Below are 16,688 nucleotides of genomic sequence, written 5' to 3' on the forward strand. Positions count from 1 at the left end.
ATAAGTTACTTTTGAATATAAAAATATTATTGAAATGTACTAAACATGGGGAAAAACAACCACATGTAAAAAGAAGTACTATTAAAATAATTTCTCTATAAAACTTTTAGATACACGATACAAAAATGACATGCATTATTAATAAAAAAAATATAGTTCTATGTAAAACACTAAACAAATCAAAGTTATCCTTAACTCTTTTTAAGTTCAATTACAAAATTCAAAAGTATAAATTAAATAAAACAATGATTTTATAAACATAAATAATAATTTAAAAAAAAGTTCTTCGTGATTTGATTGACTTCGACAGTAGTGGCTTTCGATTTGTGGAATGCAATTTATATGGGTTCTGTGCACCATATTTTAGAGATGGTTCAAGTTGATACTGATTTTTATGTTTTCCTCTTTGTTCTTTGAATTGGATGACTTTGAAGTTCAATTTATTAAAACTTCATCCGAATCTGAATCACTTAAAGCTAAATCGTGATTGATTTTAAAATCAGGATAATTGGCAGTATCGTACGAAGAGAAAACTAAACTAGAGTGGTAAGTAGACTCAGAAGTGTCGCTATCACAATCACAGTTTGATTTTCTTTTTATGCGAGTACATACATCATCAAGTAGAGACAACCTGAGACTGTGTTGACTATCAGGAATAGAATTACTATCCAAAGACTCATCCAAAGGTACACGTTTCAAAATGAGCGTTTTAAAAAATACTATAAATTATAAAATTACATAAATAGCAAAATATGAAAATGAACCTCTTTAAATTAATCATGTATTTAACGTTAATAACTACTGATTAATCGTCATATAAAAACAAACAAAAAATCCAATATTATATAAATATATCTATTTTAAATCTACAATGACTACAATGCCTTACACAAAATAGGATACTTTGTGCAAGGCAAGCAATGTATCTCAAAACATAATTTTATATACCTATGCATTAAAACTATTCAGTTAAAAACAAAGCTGTTGTAATTCTGATATGGCCTTTATGATTTGAAATTATAACAATAGAAAGCATTTTTATATTCAATATAAATTATATTTTTTTATACCGTACTCAATATTACGTAATTTAAATGTAAACAAATCTTATAAATTCATTTTGATTAAAAAAATAAAGTTCATTTAGGTATATTTTCTGTGCAAAATAACCAGTTTTGAAAATATGGTTGTTTTGATTTATAAATAATGTCACACATATGTAAATCCTTCATTCAAGATAGATGCATTACGAAATATGATCGTTTTCTTTATAAAATTAACAAGTAACCAAGATTAATTTTCAGAATAAGGCACTTTTTCACAAATAAACGTTGGTTGTCGACACGCAACTGAGAATATGGCGATTTAGATTATATTTGGCGCGTTCAAAACGAAAATTCAAAAATAACGGTTGTATTATTTTGTACTTTAAGACATCAATGAGTGTCTTTTTTAATATAAAAAAATACATAGGATTACGATTGTATTTGTGTAATAAAAACATTTTTGCATTTTTTTGACTTGTGGTACTTTTGAATTGAAGCAGCGATATAATCAGCAAAATTCCTGACAAAATAATAAAATAGTTTAAATGATATTTTTGGTAGTGTTTATTGACATAGTAACACCAACAAGGAAAAAGATAGGGGCGCGTCCACAATGGCGATAAGGGCCGAAATATGGAAATGTCTCCGAATATTTATGATTATGGTGTGTGTGATTTCAAGCGAGGCGAAGTGCCTTCGGAAGTTTGAGCGGCGAAAGGAAATGCAAGTTAGCTTACGTCAACACCACCCACACAAGTGTGTCAATGCTACGAACCGTGGAAACGGAAAATGTATGGTCGTATCGTGTGGAAAATTTAATTTACCTTAGCGACATCTGCTTTTTGTTTATTATATTATAATCGTTAAAATTATATTTATTACGTTGTAAGTATTACGCAACCAAAAATATTTATACAGTTATATTCAAATTATTTTTACTTTTGATTAAAAAAAAACAAATGAAACAAATATAATTAAATTTTATTAAATATATTATAGGTACATATTAAAAAACATTTTATTATAAATAAAAATACACAAATATGTCTAAAATCGAGGTAAGTTAGTCAAAAACTAAAAAGAAGACATAAATCGTTGGGTCACGGACTTAGAAACATGCGAGTCGAACCTACGCCTGACGGTCAAGGAAAAACATAGTGAGAGTGAGATTGAGCCACATGTTAAGCAAAGGACTCACATACATGGGAAGGGTAATAAGGCGTTTTCCCAACAATGGAAAGCTTACAGACTATTAATATATTATATAGACATAATATTAATTTAAATAATTTAAATTACAACAAACACTTTTTTTGATATTTGAATATCTCGATGACTACCATCTTTGCACGAGTCTATTTGGGTTATTACCACCCATTCATTACATATTCATTCATTATATATTAACAAACACCTCTAGTTTGAAGTAACAGTGGGCCATAGTAACAACAGGTACAAAGGATATCTTAGTTACCATGGTAAAGGTAGCGCCTTAGCGATATAAGCGGAGGTTAATATTTCTCATTGTGCCCATGTCTACCGACGATTGTGACCACTATTATGTAACCCATTTGCAAGTTTATCTATTTAAAATAAAAATTATAATATATATAAAAAAACGATTTCACTGTAGGCAATTTTAATCATACACCTAACTACTAGGACGAAAATATGCAGATAATATGTATGTTCACAGTAACTCATACATACGGGTATAATATTATGTGTCATGTTGTTGTGACTTTATTGCTCCTTCTCTAGATAAATATTTAAAAATTTTAATTTAAATTTTTCCTTTAGCAACGAGCAAGACCGAGCAATTTCAAGGAATTTAATATCCGCTCATTTAATAAAGAACATACGGTAACGACACATTATTTCCGTATACCTAAAATATTAACAGGGACGACAAGAAACGCCTTATAAATTACCGTTTTAATATTAACCGCATATACACGCATAGTGTAACAATCGTCTTATTCATTGCTACTGTAAGTAGAGAATACATTTCATATTATAAACGCAAAGTGGAGTATTGATTTATAGTAAAAAAAAATTGTTATAATAATTTACTTTGGTGGCTAATTATTAAAAAAACGAAGGTGTTCTGATAAAAATAAAGATATTAGGTATTGTTTATTGTAATATGCTTATACAAATTCCATCCTGAGATGTAAAGTAGAAATTTTTGAAAATCCAATTTAGCCGATGCATTTTTTTTTTTAATTTACCTGTCTTGTAGATTATAAAATCGATTATTATGATATGGTACGTTGTAGCCAATCATGACAAACATTTTTATATATTCTCGTATAGATTCTATATTTATCGCTTCCCGAATGTGAAATACCTATTAAATATTTTCCTAAATAACGCTGCTATAATTTTCTGACGATAATTATTATTTTCTCCACATTTTGAAAACTAAAGCGATTTTCATTTGCGTTCATTAAAACTAGTTGAGCTGTCGTTATGGGCTATATTTCGAGATAAAAACATGAAAATGAAATAAAAGTTATGTTGAGAAATAGTTAAAATATCCTCAAGTTAAATGAGTGTCATATTTTTCAATAGATAGTTTATGAGCAGTTCATATTTGTTAATGTTTCAAGGAGTTGGTATTATTAATTAAATTATGACTCCATCCGTTGTGTTAGAGTTATTTTTTTTACACATTGTATAACTATAATTTATTAGAATAATTTAGTTCATAATATGTCGATTGATATATTATGAACATTGATATTTTTAGAATATGTTGTATTATATATGTAAATATATATATATATATATAGTAAATATGTTGTGTAATATTTTAATTGTTCACGTTTAATACTGGCCGATTGTCTGATACTAGCCGGTAAGAAAGAGAATGTTAAAAAATCAAATGCGGCGGCAATGTTTAGTGATATTTATTTATTAATTTGGAAATAATGAGAATGAGAGGCTAAATTTAGATATAAAATACGGGATGTATTGTAAAACACTGATTAGTGGATAAAATGAATATCAAAATAGTGCTAATAAATGAATTTGGAAGAATATCGTTGTTTAAACTCGTGACCATCCTAAACGTTGTTTGATATGCAAATTAATCTCAATGGTATTCTTAACAAAAGTAATTCTTTTAGTAATAATATTGTACCTTTAAAAGAGTATATTTTTTAAGTTAAGCAATTTAACACAAATGTTAAATTAAGGTATTATTATATGCGCTTCGCATCGGAACCACATCGTGAAATGAGATGTACAAACCTCAAGAGAAAAATTCACTAAACATAATTATAATAAAACTCAAATTAGGTTAAGTCGTCCCTGGTTCTAATTTTTTCATAATTTACTATTCATCATTTACCAAGTTTTATAAAATTATGTTATATTAATTAATATAGAAACAATAACAAAGGATCAAAGTATTAATCGAAATTTATTTTATAAAAATATATTTCGTAAAAACTCTACAGGATATGATACAGCACATTCATTCACAGTTAATAAGATAGATTACAAACTTAAACAGAAAATTGTGAAAGTCGTGCTGATATTATAATTAACTGCTCAATTTAATGAATTTGTAATTTTAATAAAAATTAATAAATATTAAAATTATAAGACAAAAAAGCAGTTACACTAAAATCACAATTATAGACTTGGCTTTACAAATGCATTCTTTCTAAGAGGATCGCATTTTACCGTACATCGACTGCTAACAGATGCTACAAATCTCGAGCTCTGTGCCAACGCGACAATGAATAATGCATCGCCAATCTTGGTCCATAACTGTAACAGATACACTTAAATATATTACTCTTTTACTATTTCTTATATTATCATACTAAACCATAATGAATAACAACTGATATTAAATTAATCTGTCCATATTATAAAAAAATGACTTAAGTTTACAAATAATTGATTGTATAAAAACAAATGCAATTGAATATTAAATTATTATTTCACTGTCCATCGCTTGCGCTGTTAGTAAAAAACATTATAAGCCTTCAGTGTGATGGTACCGATGCTTAAATGAATAATGCATGGCCAACATTAGACTAACACTGCAACTCTTGTAAACATATTCCTTCGACTATTTATTGCTGGCAATCCACGCGTCTTCGCGTCGATGCTTTTAAGAACGGGATTGTATTGTTGTTTTGCTCCGATTTCAGCAATTCATTGATACTGATATTTACGACTTTAGAAGATATAATACTTCCTGTATTTAGCTATATGTATAATAATTGTGTATGACTTTTTCTCAACGATAATGGGTTTTAATAAAGTTCGTATGGAATTGGTATCTTTGGTTACAATACTCGAAGCATATTATTATTAGGTATATTCAAATCCTTTGAAGTGCCACTGAATGTTCATCTGGTGCTTGGTGGTTGAGGAGAACAACGCAAAAAACGTGCAAGGGTTGAAATCAAATCCACTTATTCATCATTGAAGTAGCGCAGTGATATAAGTTCCTAAGCATTTCATAACGGAAAGTAGCCAGCAGTTGAACATTTACAGGTTTGTTAAAGATCTATTCGCTTACAATGTCGGACCTAGTGTAAATTAACCTTTTTTAGTAAAATAAACTCACAAAATATGATCTAATTTGTATTTTTTGGCGTCTATATTTTGTTATTACGTACACACATACAATAAAATATCTTATGAGCGGATCCTACGTCGCAATCATAGGAACTCGCGCCGATCATAATAATTTAACGTGGAGGGGCGTACCTTTATAAATGACATAAGTGACATAGTTTGTCTACTAGGTTTGGATATTAAATAATACATGTAAATTCCAATGAGATATTTGTGTAAATATAGCAGACACACCAGAGATGTAAACATTGGATTTTTATTAATAAAAATCACGCACAGATAATCCTCATAAAATTGCAGACGAAAAAATATCGTCACTCGATACCAAAGCACTACTACGCTCTAGTGATCGTATTAAGTCGTAGGCGCCGACCAAACCTGGCTTAATTAAACCGGTAGTGACGCGGTATGGCGGATCGCGACCGTTGCCTAGCAACCAGACGCTTTGAAGTGCGCCGATGATGGCACTCGATATCGTAGCGGGGAAGTGAGACGCGATGTTTAAAAAATTCCCCTAACCAAATTAGAGATCCGTATGTTATATTTGTAGCATCCAAAACACGCAACATGATATATATATACAATTTTAATGTTATGTAGGTGGATACAAGTCTTTGAAATCATACTACCTGATGTGAACTCAATTGGCTATTATTTGTTTTAGTTTTAACATTCAACTTTTCACTATGCTTTTAGACGTTTACTGTTCAGATCAGAAAAAACTGTGTTTAGGCAATTCCTTGTCATAAAAACTGAATTATTTTTTAATGGATGGACTCGAAATATGAACCCAAAATCTCGGGATCGGAATATTATTAATAGCTAGCCACACAAAGCAAAGAGTTAGTCAAACTTAAATAATACACGTTAAATATACAGAACCCACATTATTTTCACATGTACTTCAACTTTTTTAGTTGGCCCAATGCGAGGGACGTCATTTGCGGAGCACATATTTGCTTTGCTACGCTGAGCGGCTTGAAAGGTGAAAACTTGTGTTCTTTCTATTACCTAGTAAATTAGGACGCCCTTTACTGGTACTCTATGATGTTTAGAAGCAATTTATTTTATTTTGATTCCTTTGTACTTTTAACAGTCAAGAGATCGTGTATGTTATTAGTTACTCTCAGATATATGTGTAGGTATATTCTAAATTGGTTGCTTAAAGTTTAGTAAAACTTATAACCTTTGAGATGCGCTATTTAAAAGTAAAGGTACAATTCATACAATTCTATCCATACTTATAAATAACTCGACGTTTTTGTTGTATGTGACTGAAAAACTGCCTATCAAATAAACATAGACTTACGATACATTTATTTGTTACTTTGCTGACATAATAACACCTTAAACTTATGGCTGACAAACAATCGCTAACAAATGATGTACTTAGATGATGTTTTTAACGTTGTCAATAACACAATGTACATGACATTTCGAACAATGTAGTTAGTTAAGCATTTTTCAGTTTCATCTACCTTGAATTTAGACTACTGAAATGACCATATTCTAATTGATTAAGAAGATACTACGAAATTGTGGTGCTTAATTACGTTAAAAAGAATAATCGCCCAATATTTTTTCACTATAATTTAATATAAAAAATACTTGTATTTTTTTATTATTGCATAAAAAGCAATATCATTTTATGCCTATTCAATATTTTATTCAACTTTAAATTAATTGCTGTGACAAGCATTATACATATAAGAACCTAGAGAAGTAAAGAAAAAGTTGTAACACCTGGTTTCCGTTACCGCAAAGTCGATTCATCTTTCCTTGGGCGAGGTGTTCACTTTTATCAAAAAAATCCTCAATTTTTTCAACTTTATTAATTAATAAATTTCATTTTCAGTTACATACAAAATAAAGCGTATCATTCAATAACCGATTATACAGAAAGTGTGGAGTCATTTGATTTCAATGCGGGATAATTTATAATTTATTTATTGTAAGTAAAAATTTATTAATTGACTGTAATAAAAGAGTAACAACTTTTGAGATTTGAATTTTTTGCCAATTCTTCTCGATTGTTTCTACATTGTGAACCGGTGTTTGCTTTCATTATACGATCACGATATTAAATCATTTCAGAGTGCTCCCAACACTCTACTTGAATAAAGTATATTATGATTTTTTTCTTTTAATTTTACTGTGAACTATAAACATTGTAAATATATTCAATTGCATAATTATCTTATTGCGTATCAAATAACGAACATCTTAGTTATTTTGGTTCATTTACCTACATGTTAAATTCGAGAATATTTTTTCCGTCGTGAAAAAAGAGGTATTTTATAATTTTCTTTGGAAACTCGGAACACAAGAGACACAAAGAAATGTAGAAAAGTTTGATTGCATACAGTTGAATCGTCCCTTGACGTCGCAGCAATGGCTCGCGTTCACGTCCGTCCAGAAGATAAATTCGGTAAATTTTTCCACGCAAATTGAACGTACGAGTGACCGTACCGAATTGAGAAAAATCTTGAGACTCGAATGGAAATAGGAACATATAAAAACGAATAATGTCTGTTTTGGATATATTGTTTTAGTTTTGTTGTATTTGTATAAAAACGATTATTGTATGTGTCTGTTACATACATAATTATTTAAATATTTCATTCCTCACCATTTATTCTATCTTAGTAGAATGTAGAATGAACGGAATATGTGGATAACAGAATATTCACGGTCACAAATAATTTTAGTTATATAAAGAAGAATCATGATTGTTAATTTAGTAGCAATCTCTTTTTGAAAAAGTAGCTTTGAAGTTAGTAGTTTAATACTATCAGCACAGTCAGCATAATATATTTGATCAAGAAAACTTAATCAATAATTCAATTCGATACAACATTATCAGTAACAGTTTTGATCCTCAAAACTAAATCAAACTAAAGATTATATTCATTTGCAGTTGTACATACTATTATATTCTTTTATAAACTTTTTTTGCAGTATAGGAGGAGGTAACGCCGATGCCCATTTTTCTGTAAATAGCCTTCACACTACAGAGATAAGGTGAACGTAAACGTGACACATGTTATTAATAATTACATTGTACAATTCAAGTTCACGTTATAATAACTACAAAAATACGGTCGTTATGTTCACACATATAAGTTTCTATTGTAACTTTTAATAACTAACCTGGTTTTAGCTGTATTTTTTTAAATATTTTAATCGCATTTACCGTCAATTAAGACGCGTGACGTGGTACAAATAATCTGATCGTGATTAAAAATCGAGGTTGCATTAAATCATGCCAGTATTTTCATATATGCCATGACGAAGATATAGAAGACTGTCTAGATCCACATCCATACAAATCTAAATGTATAGTTACAAATAAAACGTGTATGTGCACAGAGCATCTGGCAGCGCGGTGATTGATGGTAGAGCATCGATTACGGACGGACGGACGTGTCACTGTCAGTGTATGATGTGTGAATTGTTTGTTGTTCTATGCATACAGCCATACAGCCTAAATGTGGCTGGGCGTCGAAGTAGTTTGTGATGTTGCATTAACATTTCAAAACGTATTAGGAATGACATCGATCCCAATATCACAAATAATTTACATTCCATGAACAAAGTTACACCTTCTGATAAAATTACTTTATTGCAAGCTCACAACGCATAATCCTAAGCTAATACATTGTTTTTAGACGGTGTTACTACTTGATTCGATTCAAAAAGGTTCGACGATAAGTAGCGGCTAATACCCACACCTATTTCGGGTCCAAAACGCAATTCTCCGAATTCCCGTGTTCTGGAATTATGAAAGGTGCCTAAAGGTGCTAAATGTAGCCATAACGAGAAATGAGAGAATGAAAAGCTTATTTTCGATAATGTTTGGCCAATGTTGGTCAAACCTTTACACAATACCAATATTATTTAACATCAACTTTTGTAACTTTTTTTTTTATATTAATTAAATACATTTTTTTTCTTAATATAACGTTTTAATGTACGGTCTCATCAAAATACGACACATATGCTTTTGTTTACCTGTGTCAAAACATCACAAAAACCAGTGTTAACGTCCTTTCTATTTATTGTGACATACGAAAAAAATCAATTCGGCAATATATTTTGTTCATGATAAACAATTTTGCTACAGAGGGTTAAAATGATTAACAAGCAAAGCCATCACAGAGCTAGTTGTGGAGCGTAGCGTGTTTTCGACGCGTATTTAATTGAAACTGAATTAGCGGTCCACCAAGGAAAATAATTAAAGATTAAATTTATTAAATCAGGTTGGATTAGCTGTAAAAAGCTCATTTAATGTTTTTTTTTTATTTATCTTTGAATGGAGAGATTAGTACCTTTTGTTATTTACAAGTTAAAATTTCACATTTCAGAATTAATATTTATAAATCTCCCATGAGACTTAAGTGAGGAGCAAAGATATTTTTATAATATTAGTACATAATATTTAATATTCAATTTTAAACAAAGATTATTCTTGTAGTGTCATTCATTTCTAGGAAAAAAATTCAGTTAATTTTTTTTATATATCGTTGACATTAATCATTGAATGAATCCAGCTGAAATATCTAAAAAGATAAAGAGTATTTACAAAAATTAAAATATACAGTTATTGTTCCATTTAAAAATGGAATACAATAAAATATAACAAAACCATACATATACCTACCTTTCAAACAACTTATTTTCCTAGTATGTATTAAGATACTTAAATGAAAGGTTTTTCAAGGCAAAACATAACGTTCCTTGTGAGGTAACTCACAACATGCCATTCAAAATTCTGAGGCGACCAAAACCAAAACTTAATTAAGGGCCCCGAGTTCATTTCCGGACCTTTGTAATGGTACTCGGATGGCTCTGAAATTATTCAAATTCAAAGAAAAGCTAAATCAAGAGGGAATCGACGGTATGCCTCGTAATGATTCATTTGCATCCGAGATTTCGTTTTAAGAGAAGCCATTTTTGAATCTGAAGATCTGTTATGATAATCAACAATTGAATTTTATATAAATTATTTATAATTTTATAATTTCGTTCACCGCTCACCAAAATTCATAATTAGACGAAAAATATATACATATATACACTTACTTTTACTATTCATACTTAATAATTTGATTATTATTCAGGGTATAAAGTAAAATTGCTATTTTTTTATTTCGTATGGGTAAATCTAGCTCAATATTAGAAATAAAGTATTTTGTGTACAACCTTATCACGTGTGAAAGGAATGACCGACAATATTTCTACATCTTGGACTGCCTTGAGAGATTTTTTGTGACACCTTTTAAGGTTATTTTTAAAACGATAATCGTTTAGCGCTTACTACATTTTATTTTCGAGAAAAACCACTTTCTCTGTGGAACATCACCCCATATGTGGCATACCAAGCATATATTTGTTTCCTAAATTAGTTGCTACGACGCTGTTGACATGAGAGAACTACAGAAAAAAAAATTGATAAGAAAACGTTGTGGTCCTCGCTATATTTCTTAAATTACCAAAAAAACAGGCGATAATGGTATGTGGATAATCGCCCACAACCATATACTCCGTCAATACAAAATGAATAAGACTTTACAATCGATATTATTTTTGTCTATACATTAATAACTTTTAGGATGGATTTATTATATAAGTAGGAAAGTGGTACTTAAGAATCCACAAAACCCGAACAAAATTTTGCTACCGAATAATTTTTGCGTCTCCAAAAATAAAGAGAGGTAAGTCAAACATATTTCTTTTATCGCAATTTTATCCAACAATATTTGTTCATTTCGTCAAAACGTGACGGGACTCACGAATCAATAGACCGTGCCGCAATTAATTCACGACGAAAGAAATCAAAGGATCGTGATTAAAAGCGTGCAATGCGACGTCGGGACTAATTTTTCGGGTGGTTGATGCCCGAGTAATTTCCCTTCGCGTCGTTATAATTTGTCCGAATTACTGCGTATACCCGTCCCGTTAATTACTTACGTACACCGGACGGGCCATTTGTAACGATGTGATCAGTTACGATACCGGGCTGACATCTCAAAATCAAGCCTTTAAATCACAGTTTTCTGTGATCTGTCAATTTCCAAACAACATCTGAGTTTGAAATAATACTATGTAACACTGGGGCTTTATTAAAAAAAAAGTAACGAATTCATAATACAGTTAAAAGATTATGAAAATAAAATTAAAAAATATAATCAATAAATTAATACCGAAAACCTTCTTGAGATTATAGTTACGAATTTTCTTTACGAACTATCCAAGGGACGGGATCGTATTTAATCACTACGGTTGTTAAATTCTGGACAGAAAACATAATAATTATTTTGTTTACTTTAAGCTAGTCACTAGATTAACCAACCAGAATGTATCTTTTTTTCACGCAGTGTAGACTTTCAGAGGTTATGCTCTAGACTAATATAATCAACTTATAACTGCAGACAAACTAGAACTCGGTAAATATGTTCGGGCAGCTAATATTATTAAAAAAGCAATCTAATCATACGCTGACACGCCAGACGCGATTTACCTATTTATTAGGTTGCGTGACCACATGATTTTATCGGAGAAAACTTTGTACCCTTATAAAAAGGTCAGTAGTTTTGATTAACCTTTTGACACCGTCTATAATGCTAATTATATAAATCAACATAACCGTAATTAATTGCTCTGTTATAATAATTATTTAAACGATAACTAAAACAAAAAATAATAAAGATAAATTATAATTTTAACTGAACTCAATAACTATTCATGAGGTAAAAATTTTGAACCTTAACGTAGCAGTGGCTTGATTTATATTGAATTAAACCGAATAATTTACCAAGTTTATAGGTCAAATGTTGTAAATAATTATTAAACTATATCAAACAAATCGATTGATCTGAAATTTTAGATACACTATTGGTGCTAAATATAATTTATTAGAGTCTAATACAATACTATTTATTTTGACAACATGGTCTAATTAAGTAATATTTTATTTATTTCATAACTAAAGTCTTTTAGTAATTGAAATATATTTAACTAAATATGTTTTTGCCGAATCATCAAGAAGTTTAATTGGCATTTATTTTGACTATTTATCGTGTTCAGCTAGCAACGTCAAGAAGGAAGCTTGATCAAGATCCCTGTCTGTATGACGTAAAAAAAACTAGACAACCGAAAAGTGTGATATTTGATGTATGAACGCCGACCGGGTGCACTGGCACAGTCTCGTCACCGAAACCGAACCAAATGAATCGTATTCCATCTTGTTGATCGTGTAATATTCAACCGACTTCCAAAAGGAGGAGGTTATCAATTCGTCTGTATTTTTTTTTTTTTTTTTTTTATGTTTGTTACCTCATAACTTTTCACTGGGTGGACCGATTTTGATAATTTTTTTTTGTTTGAAAGGTAGTGCTTCCCGTGGGGTCCCATTTTTTTTTTATTTTTTTCCGATGATGGTATCCATATGAAAACGACATAAGTCTTAAATTTGCATTATGTATATGCGCGACAAATAGGTGAATAACTGAAAATCACGTTAACTAATTTTGATAATTCTTTTTTTATTATAAAATATATACTTCAAGGGTAATTTGGTGAAAGTTTGGTGAGGTTCTGAGCACAGGATCCATGACAAAGTAACGGAACGTAAGGGAACGGAACAATTCTGAGGAGCACGTTAGCGATACTCAGTCGAATCTTTTATTTATAGGTTATTTGGATATTTGAGTCACCTTCCGTATTGTGGTTATGTTTATGTAATTATCATAGTCGAATATTATAATCAACTAGCTACCCACCCCGGCTTCGCACGGGTGCAATACTGATACTAAATATACTACAGAATTTGTTTATATACGACATCATATAGCAAACTTCTAAAATTATCAGTGTTTCTTCACTATATTGTTCATGTATTATATACACAAACCTTCCCCTTGAATCACACTATCTTTTAAAAAAAACCGCATCAAAATCCGTTGCGTAGATTTAAAGATATAGGGACAGAGAAAGCGACTTTGTTTCATACTATGTAGTGATGGAACTCCTATACGGCTCGCAGTTAGGGTGCGATATGGGGCAGAATTTCTTACTATCTTTAATCAAATTTTGTGTATGTGATGTGATGTCATATGATGTACGAAATATAGTTGGTCTTTTTCAAAGTTTTTTTGCTGAGTTCGATTACAGCTCTTTCGAGGGATCCTTGTAGTTTACGCCGCGTGACGTATTAAATCCGCATTTTCGAAAGTCTATTTTTGCTTTATTCGCAAGTTTCCTTTGAAATTGTCCTCGAAGTAGTTTCTGACTCATATAAACGGAACGTTTAATCTATCCATATTAAAAAAAATTAGTTAGTCAACATCAGCTTCACTTAAAATCAAAAAATAAATAAAAATTTTAACAAAAAGAAAAACCGACTTCAAACAAAACACTATTTTAAAACAAATGAATATGCACGAAAAAGTAATAAAAATAATTGCGTATTCAACATATTTTTTAGAGTCTTCCTAAGTTAAATGAAATGAAAAATATTAGACTACTTAAAAGTCGATTAACGATTATATCATGTAGTTATAATTATTGTTATATTTGGAGTCGGTGTCAGCCAATAAAACCCTACAGCATATATATCAAAAAACAATACGAGAATACTTTAACAAATATATTTTTTACAAATTACCTTTTACACAATAATATACTGGATCAATCAAGGGGCTCGTATCGCTTCTTTCTTTTGATTGTTGGGGCAAGGGCACCGTGGCTGACACCGGCTCCAGATATACCAATAATTATAACTACATGATATAATCGTTAATCGACTTTTAAGTAGTCTAATATTTTTCATTTCATTTAACTTAGGAAGACTCTAAAAAATATGTTGAATACGCAATTATTTTTATTACTTTTTCGTGCATATTCATTTGTTTTAAAATAGTGTTTTGTTTGAAGTCGGTTTTTCTTTTTGTTAAAATTTTTATTTATTTAAAGTTACGTTGATGTAATATCGAAGTTATATTACTACCGTGAATCACAGGACTTTTATTTCAAAGATCACCATGTCTGATAGCGAATTGACATTATGCTATTCGGAGCACAGCACAACACGACCACGACACGACAGATTAGTCGTATCAAACACGATCCCGGCACCTCTCCGATCCGTTTATAATATCATATTATCCGGTTCCCACCCAAGAGCCAGCGTAGGTATTCAGGTATTCGAAAAGTTTCTACTGCATAAAATAATATGTTATGGTCTTTTTAAATAAGTGCATAGTTTATTTGTGTGTACTATAAATGTACCTATACAGTATAATACTTTTTATCGCGTAGGGTGGGATAGGGTGACGTTTGATTAATTCTACTTCCACGCATGTCGTATTCCGAGGCGAATGAAAATAGGGATGAAATGGGAAAGGGATCAGAAAAAGTAACAGAAATCGAAAATAATGCTTAAATTTGCATTTGGAATTGAGTTTCCCATAAAATATAATAAAACCAGGATTCGTTTCAATTTTATTTTTCTGAGAATCAACCAAGTTTTGTGTAATATGTCCTTGAAATTGTAAACATTTTTCCAATTAAAGAAGTTTATTTGCAGAACAAAAATAAAATTAAACGAATACAAAGAACTTCTTTCTAAACGTTTTCTTATCTATAAAATTTAGACCAACTCATAGCGCGTGCAATGTTATTTTATCGAATACATTTAGAGTTAATTTGAATTTATAGAAGTCTTACTGAACTTCTATAAATTCAAATTCTATAATCGGTATAAAGAACAATATTTCTTATCACGAATTATTTGAATTTTAGGCTGAATATTTCCGACAAAAAGTCTAGATAATAATTAACATATGGAGAGATCAATAACCGTTGTAATTTAATTTATAAATCACAAATTTACTTAGACATAAGGCCAAATTTGAGAAGATGCTGAAAGTATTGGTTTGCATTTATCAATCGCAGAATAAATAATTAAAAAACATACAACACTTCGTTCGTTCCTTTGTTGTTATAAAATGTCGTCGTAGTTATTAGAATAAGTTATATATTTTATAAATGAAAATATTATTTACTAAAAATTTAAATTATAGTAGTATCTGCATATTTGTATAGAACTTTTAGACAATTTTAACATCGTCGGAGAATTTTATCAAAGCGAGATAAGAGCTAAGCAAATATTCCTCAAATTTAAAATCGAAAATATAGCAGCATTTGTATCCAAGGAATATGAAATAAACTACTCGTGACTCTTAAAAGAAAATTTGGATTATCATTTTACAAGATTGTCGTGTTATTTAACGCGAAGTTACCATCCGTTCGGAATTTAAATTCAACAAAAATTCAAAATCAGTGAGAAATAATAGCAGTAATCACAGTGAACTGGTTCCTTAGTCTTTTCGAGGCTGGAAGGCTTGAAGGTTAGTTTAACTAGTCTAGCCTGTATAAAAAGAGCAGAACATTATCCGACAAAAATTATATTTTCTAACAATATATCTGATAATAGTGTATTTTACTTTATGAGAGTTATATTATAAGTATTAACTACGCAAGTGAAATTACAGTGATATTATATACACATATATAAGTCAGAGATTTTCATATTTTGATCACTTCTTTGAGCTTCGATAATGATTTACGTGTTACTTTAAAACAATAACTACAGTACCCCGTCAATGATGAGTTTTGAAATACTCCATATTAAAAATATATCTTCATTATTCTTAAAAAAACTAAGAACCTTTTAAATATGGGTTATAGGTACTTATAATACTTATGTTACAAACCTATCGTACAACGTTGTAAAAATATTGGCTTATACTGGAATATACACATGTAAAACGTTTAATACGTTGTAGTGAAATCTTACGTTTTATAAGCGCTGCTTGAGGGTGATAAGACTATTGACGACTGCTGTCTTGCATATTAATATGAGGTTTAATATATACGTATGGTCGATATAAGCACTAGCTGGGGCGACAAATCGCTATAATCTTGGACATGTTATGAGATATGGAGCAATTGTTCGGTAACGATTCCGTGCGATGCGTG

The 16,688-nt window shown here is 30.2% G+C and overlaps 1 protein-coding gene across 1 annotated transcript in view; it reads right to left on the reverse strand.

Annotated features, from left to right (window-relative positions):
• LOC124531991 (CUGBP Elav-like family member 1) overlaps positions 1-16,688 on the reverse strand; it is a 366,498-nt gene that overhangs the window by 258,118 nt on the left and 91,692 nt on the right. The gene's annotated exons all lie outside the window — the stretch shown is intronic.

This window comes from Vanessa cardui, chromosome 8 (genome assembly GCF_905220365.1).
Source record: "Vanessa cardui chromosome 8, ilVanCard2.1, whole genome shotgun sequence".
NCBI classification, from domain to species: Eukaryota; Metazoa; Arthropoda; class Insecta; order Lepidoptera; family Nymphalidae; genus Vanessa; species Vanessa cardui.